The sequence below is a fragment of the Somniosus microcephalus genome, chromosome 17, assembly GCF_052327205.1.
Source record: "Somniosus microcephalus isolate GS21.2 chromosome 17, FLI_Smic_1.0, whole genome shotgun sequence".
Lineage (NCBI taxonomy): Eukaryota > Metazoa > Chordata > Chondrichthyes > Squaliformes > Somniosidae > Somniosus > Somniosus microcephalus.
The window spans coordinates 4,195,336-4,202,755 of NC_141003.1; positions in this window are offsets into that span (position 1 = coordinate 4,195,336).

Consider the following 7,420-nt stretch of genomic DNA (forward strand, 5'->3'; position numbering starts at 1 on the left):
GAAGAGCCCCAGGGTTCTCTTAAGTGCCTTAGGGCAGTGGGGGAGGGGTAGCTCCATGAGGGGGCGCATTCTTTCGGGGTCGGGGCCGATGAGTCCGTTCTCTACTACACAGCCAAGGATGGCAAGGCGCGAGGTGTTAAACACACATTTCTCCTTATTGTAGGTGAGGTTCAGCCGTTGGGCTGTACGGAGGAATTTCTCCAGATTCACGTCGTGGTCCTGCCGGTCGCGGCCGCAGATGGTGACGTTATCTAGGTAGGGGAATGTGGCCTGCAGTCCGTTCTGGTCAACCATCCGGTCCATCTCCCTTTGGAAGACCGAGACCCCGTTGGTGACACCGAAGGGGACCCTAAGGAAGTGGTATAGGCGCCCATTCGCCTCGAAGGCGGTGTACTGGCGGTCCTCGGGGTGGATAGGGAGTTGGTGGTAGGCCGACTTAAGGTCGATGGTCGAGAATACGCGGTATTGTGCAATCTGATTGACCATGTCAGATATGCGGGGAAGGGGGTATGCGTCCAGCTGGGTGTATCTGTTTATGGTCTGGCTGTAGTCGATGACCAGGCGATTTTTATCGCCGGTCTTAACGACCACGACCTGGGCACGCCAGGGGCTGTTGCTCCCCTCGATGATGCCCTCCTTCAGGAGACGCTGCACCTCAGAGCTAATGAAAACTCTGTCCCCAGCGCTGTACCGCCTGCTCTTGGTAGCGACGGGTTTGCAGTCGGGGGTGAGGTTAGCGAACAGGGAAGGTGGCGGCACCTTGAGGGTGGATAGGCTGCAGGTGTTACGCGGTGGGCGGTTTAACCTTCGCTGGTTGTCGACTGTGAGTGGGGGGAGGGGTCCACCGTATGCTAGGGTTACACTTTGGAGGTGGGATTGGAAGTCCAGCCCTAGTAGGACGGCAGCGCAGAGCTGGGGGAGGACGAGGAGTTTAAAGTTTTTATACTCTGTACCCTTAACCGACAAGGTCACAGCACAGTAGCCGCTAATGTCCGTGGCGTGGGACCTCGATGCCATCGAGATTCGGTTGCGCGTTGGCAGGACAGGGAGGGAGTAGTGGCTCACCGTGTCTGGGTGGATGAAGCTCTCCGTGCTTCCGCTGTCGAACAGGCAGGTCGTGGCGTGGCCGTTTACTTTGATGTCCATCATCGACTTGGACAGGTGGTGTGGGCGGGCTTGATCCAGAGTGACGGAGGCTAGCGTGTAGGTAAGCGAGTCGTTGTCGTCTGCGGGCGAGGCGGTCGTCGGGTCCGGGGGCCCGGTGGCAGTCGGGCGTGGTGTGTAAAATGGCGTCTCCCACGAGGTAGGACAAAATGGCGGAGAAGATGGCTGCCCCCATAACTCACATGAGGCACTATTGGGGTCGGTTGCCTTGATCAAAGATGGCCGCCCCCATGACTCACGTGTGGGGATACTGGCCTCAGTTGCCGTGAAAGAAGATGGCCGCCCCCACAGTTCGCATGAGGCACTGCTGGCCTCTGAAGATCCGCTCCTGCAGGCCTTAGAGAAGTGGCCTTTCTTCCTGCAGGTTGTGCAGGTAGAGTTCCTGGCTGGGCAGCGCGACCTCGGGTGCTTCTCCTGGCCGCAAAAGAAGCAGCCGGCGGCCCGATCGCGGGTGCCCGATGTCGGAGCCGGTACCGGGGGTGGCGGGCCCGGTCGGGTCCGGGACGCCGACGCTGAGGTAGGTCCCGGGGGCGGCGCTGCGAAGGGTATTGCGGTAGGGGTCGGGCCCGAGTCCCAGGGTCGCGAGCAGTACCTGGAAAACGCCTCCTGGTCCTGATGGGCCACCTCCAGGGAGAGAGCGAGGGCTTCAGCTTTGTCCAGGTCGAGGTCTTTAGCTTCAAGCAGTCTTTGCCGTGAGTAGTCGGACCGTAGGCCTTTCACAAAGGCATCGCGGATATTATCTTCCGTATTTTCAACAGCCGTCACCGCTTTAAAGTCACAGTTCCTGCCGAGTGCTCTTAGCGCCCGTAAAAATTCAGCTACAGACTCTCCTGGCTGTTGCGGGCGGGATCTTAGGAGGTGCCTGGTGTACATGTAATTTACCGGGCTGCGGTACTGCTGTTTCAGTAGGTTGATAGCGGCCTCGTACGTAGTCGTGTCCTGTATGAGTGCGTATACTCTCGGGCTCGCTTGGGCGTTCAGAAGTCTTAGTTTGGATCTCTGCGGGGCGCCGGATTCTTCCAGGTAGGATTCGAAGCAGTCCAGCCAGTGTTTGAAGTTGAGGGCTGCGTTTGCTGCCTGTGGGTTTAGATCCAGGTACGGTGGTTTGAGGGCTTGCAGCCAAGCCGGCTGGTGTGGCTGTGCTTCTGGGAGGGCTTCTGGCTGGCCAGTAGTAGACATCTTTAAAATTTAGTCAATAAAATTGATATACTTATCAATTCGTCCAATAAAAGGCGACGAGTTAGGAACGTAACTAAAGGTTTTTATTGACTAAATAACAGAGCCCACCCTCGTGGGTGATCGGGTCCAACAAGGAGGAATACCAGCCAGTCGACTACCTTTATACCTGGGCAGGTAGGTGGAGCCATGGGCGGAGTCAGAGGTGGTCAGCCCAGGTATAACAGCGCGACAAGAGGCGACCTCGTATCGTGATACAACAGTGATAACGGTGATAACAATACAACAGTGATAACTATAGTGTAACGATAAAAGTGGTTTACCACAGTAGGGAGGGCCGAGTGCGGAGGGAGGGAGGGGCGAGTGCGGAGGGAGGGAGGGGCGAGTGCGGAGGGAGGGAGGGAGGGGCGAGTGCGGAGGGAGGGAGGGAGGGGCGAGTGCGGAGGGAGGGAGGGAGGGGCGAGTGGGGAGGGAGCGAGGGAGGGGCGAGTGCGGAGGGAGGGAGGGGCGAGTGCGGAGGGAGGGAGGGGCGAGTGCGGAGGGAGGGAGGGAGGGGCGAGTGCGGAGGGAGGGAGGGAGGGGCGAGTGCGGAGGGAGGGAGGGGCGAGTGCGGAGCGAGGGAGGGGCGAGTGCGGAGGGAGGGAGGGAGTGCGGAGGGAGGGAGGGAGTGCGGAGGGAGGGAGGGAGTGCGGAGGGAGGGAGGGGCGAGTGCGGAGGGAGGGAGGGGCGAGTGCGGAGGGAGGGAGGGGCGAGTGCGGAGGGAGGGAGGGAGGGAGGGGCGAGTGCGGAGGGAGGGAGGGGCGAGTGCGGAGGGAGGGAGGGAGGGGCGAGTGCGGAGGGAGGGAGGGAGGGGCGAGTGCGGAGGGAGGGAGGGAGGGGCGAGTGCGGAGGGAGGGAGGGAGGGGCGAGTGCGGAGGGAGGGAGGGAGGGGCGAGTGCGGAGGGAGGGAGGGGCGAGTGCGGAGGGAGGGAGGGGCGAGTGCGGAGGGAGGGAGGGGCGAGTGCGGAGGGAGGGAGCGGCGAGTGCGGAGGGAGGGAGGGGCGAGTGCGGAGGGAGGGAGGGGCGAGTGCGGAGGGAGGGAGGGGCGAGTGCGGAGGGAGGGAGGGGCGAGTGCGGAGGGAGGGAGGGAGGGGCGAGTGCGGAGGGAGGGAGGGGCGAGTGCGGAGGGAGGGAGGGGCGAGTGCGGAGGGAGGGAGGGAGGGGCGAGTGCGGAGGGAGGGAGGGAGGGGCGAGTGCGGAGGGAGGGAGGGAGGGGCGAGTGCGGAGGGAGGGAGGGAGGGGCGAGTGCGGAGGGAGGGAGGGGCGAGTGCGGAGGGAGGGAGGGGCGAGTGCGGAGGGAGGGAGGGAGGGGCGAGTGCGGAGGGAGGGAGGGAGGGGCGAGTGCGGAGGGAGGGAGGGAGGGGCGAGTGCGGAGGGAGGGAGGGAGGGGCGAGTGCGGAGGGAGGGAGGGAGGGGCGAGTGCGGAGGGAGGGAGGGAGGGGCGAGTGCGGAGGGAGGGAGGGAGGGGCGAGTGCGGAGGGAGGGAGGGAGGGGCGAGTGCGGAGGGAGGGAGGGAGGGGCGAGTGCGGAGGGAGGGAGGGAGGGGCGAGTGCGGAGAGAGGGAGGGAGGGGCGAGTGCGGAGGGAGGGAGGGAGTGCGGAGGGAGGGAGGGAGTGCGGAGGGAGGGAGGGAGTGCGGAGGGAGGGAGGGAGTGCGGAGGGAGGGAGGGCCGAGTGCGGAGGGAGGGAGGGAGGGCCGAGTGCGGAGGGAGGGAGGGAGGGCCGAGTGCGGAGGGAGGGAGGGAGGGCCGAGTGCGGAGGGAGGGAGGGAGGGCCGAGTGCGTAGGGAGGGCCGAGTGCGTAGGGAGGGCCGAGTGCGGAGGGAGGGAGGGGCGAGTGCGGAGGGAGGGAGGGGCGAGTGCGCAGGGAGGGAGGGAGGGGCGAGTGCGGAGGGAGGGAGGGAGGGGCGAGTGCGGAGGGAGGGAGGGAGGGGCGAGTGCGGAGGGAGGGAGGGCCGAGTGCGGAGGGAGGGAGGAAGGGCCGAGTGCGGAGAGAGGGAGGGAGGGCCGAGTGCGGAGGGAGGGAGGGAGGGCCGAGTGCGGAGGGAGGGAGGGCCGAGTGCGTAGGGAGGGCCGAGTGCGTAGGGAGGGCCGAGTGCGGAGGGAGGGAGGGGCGAGTGCGGAGGGAGGGAGGGGCGAGTGCGGAGGGAGGGAGGGAGGGGCGAGTGCGGAGGGAGGGAGGGAGGGGCGAGTGCGGAGGGAGGGAGGGAGGGTCGAGTGCGGAGGGAGCGAGGGAGGGGCGAGTGCGGAGGGAGGGAGGGAGGGGCGAGTGCGGAGGGAGGGAGGGAGGGGCGAGTGCGGAGGGAGGGAGGGAGGGGCGAGTGCGGAGGGAGGGAGGGAGGGGCGAGTGCGGAGGGAGGGAGGGAGGGGCGAGTGCGGAGGGAGGGAGGGAGGGGCGAGTGCGGAGCGAGGGAGGGGCGAGTGCGGAGGGAGGGAGGGAGTGCGGAGGGAGGGAGGGAGTGCGGAGGGAGGGAGGGAGTGCGGAGGGAGGGAGGGAGTGCGGAGGGAGGGAGGGAGGGCCGAGTGCGGAGGGAGGGAGGGAGGGCCGAGTGCGGAGGGAGGGAGGGAGGGCCGAGTGCGGAGGGAGGGAGGGAGGGCCGAGTGCGGAGGGAGGGAGGGAGGGCCGAGTGCGTAGGGAGGGCCGAGTGCGTAGGGAGGGCCGAGTGCGGAGGGAGGGAGGGGCGAGTGCGGAGGGAGGGAGGGGCGAGTGCGGGGGGAGGGAGGGGCGAGTGCGGGGGGAGGGAGGGGCGAGTGCGGGGGGAGGGAAGGGCGAGTGCGGGGGGAGGGAGGGGCGAGTGCTGGGGGAGGGAGGGGCGAGTGCGGGGGGAGGGAGGGCCGAGTGCGGGGGGAGGGAGGGCCGAGTGCGGGGGGAGGGAGGGCCGAGTGCGGGGGGAGGGAGGGCCGAGTGCGGGGGGAGGGAGGGCCGAGTGCGGGGGGAGGGAGGGCCGAGTGCGGGGGGAGGGAGGGCCGAGTGCGGGGGGAGGGAGGGCCGAGTGCGGGGGGAGGGAGGGCCGAGTGCGGGCGGAGGGAGGGCCGAGTGCGGGGGGAGGGAGGGCGGGCCGAGTGCGGGGGGAGGGAGGGCCGAGTGCGGGGGGAGGGAGGGCCGAGTGCGGGGGGAGGGAGGGCCGAGTGCGGGGGGAGGGAGGGCCGAGTGCGGGGGGAGGGAGGGCCGAGTGCGGGGGGAGGGAGGGCCGAGTGCGGGGGGAGGGAGGGCCGAGTGCGGGGGGAGGGAGGGCCGAGTGCGGGGGGAGGGAGGGCCGAGTGCGGAGGGAGGGCAGAGTGCGGGGGAAGGGCCGAGTGCGGGGGGAGGGAGGGCCGAGTGCGGGGGAGGGAGGGCCGAGTGCGGGGGGGAGGGCCGAGTGCGGAGGGAGGGCCGAGTGCGGGGGGAGGGCCGAGTGCGGAGGGAGGGGGGAGGGAGGGCCGAGTGCGGGGGGAGGGAGGGCCGAGTGCGGGGGGAGGGCCGAGTGCGGAGGGAGGGAGGGGCGAGTGCGGGGGGAGGGAGGGGCGAGTGCGGGGGGAGGGAGGGGCCGAGTGCGGGGGGAGGGAGGGGCGAGTGCGGGGGGAGGGAGGGGCGAGTGCGGGGGGAGGGAGGGGCGAGTGCGGGGGGGAGGGCCGAGTGCGGAGGGAGGGAGGGGCGAGTGCGGGGGGAGGGAGGGGCGAGTGCGGGGGGAGGGAGGGGCCGAGTGCGGGGGGGAGGGAGGGGCCGAGTGCGGGGGGAGGGAGGGGCGAGTGCGGGGGGAGGGAGGGGCGAGTGCGGGGGGAGGGAGGGGCGAGTGCGGGGGGAGGGAGGGGCGAGTGCGGGGGGAGGGGAGGGGCGAGTGCGGGGGGAGGGAGGGGCGAGTGCGGGGGGAGGGAGGGGCGAGTGCGGGGGGAGGGAGGGGCGAGTGCGGGGGAGGGAGGGGTGAGTGCGGGGGGGGGAGGGAGGGGCGAGTGCGGGGGGGGGAGGGAGGGGCGAGTGCGGGGGGGGGAGGAAGGGGCGAGTGCGGGGGGAGGGAGGGGCGAGTGCGGGGGGAGGGAGGGGCGAGTGCGGGGGGAGGGAGGGGCGAGTGCGGGGGGTGGGAGGGGCGAGTGCGGGGGGAGGGAGGGGCGAGTGCGGGGGGAGGGAGGGGCGAGTGCGGGGGGGAGGGAGCGGCGAGTGCGGGGGGAGGGAGGGGCGAGTGCGGGGGGAGGGAGGGCCGAGTGCGGGCGGAGGGAGGGCCGAGTGCGGGCGGCGGGAGGGCCGAGTGCGGGCGGAGGGAGGGCCGAGTGCGGGGGGAGGGAGGGCCGAGTGCGGGGGGAGGGAGGGCCGAGTGCGGAGGGAGGGAGGGCCGAGTGCGGGGGGAGGGAGGGCCGAGTGCGGGGGGAGGGAGGGCCGAGTGCGGGGGGAGGGAGGGCCGAGTGCGGAGGGAGGGCCGAGTGCGGGGGAAGGGCCGAGTGCGGGGGGAGGGAGGGCCGAGTGCGGGGGAGGGAGGGCCGAGTGCGGGGGGAGGGCCGAGTGCGGAGGGAGGGCCGAGTGCGGGGGGAGGGCCGAGTGCGGAGGGAGGGGGGAGGGAGGGCCGAGTGCGGGGGGAGGGAGGGCCGAGTGCGGGGGGGAGGGCCGAGTGCGGAGGGAGGGAGGGGCGAGTGCGGGGGGAGGGAGGGGCGAGTGCGGGGGGAGGGAGGGGCCGAGTGCGGGGGGGAGGGAGGGGCGAGTGCGGGGGGAGGGAGGGGCGAGTGCGGGGGGAGGGAGGGGCGAGTGCGGGGGGAGGGGCCGAGTGCGGAGGGGAGGGAGGGGCGAGTGCGGGGGGAGGGAGGGGCGAGTGCGGGGGGAGGGAGGGGCCGAGTGCGGGGGGAGGGAGGGGCGAGTGCGGGGGGAGGGAGGGGCGAGTGCGGGGGGAGGGAGGGGGCGAGTGCGGGGGGAGGGAGGGCGAGTGCGGGGGGAGGGAGGGGGCGAGTGCGGGGGGGAGGGAGGGGCGAGTGCGGGGGGGGAGGGGAGGGGGCGAGTGCGGGGGGGGAGGGAGGGGCGAGTGCGGGGGGGGAGGGAGGGGCGAGTGCGGGGGGGGGAGGGAGGGGCGAGTGCGGGGG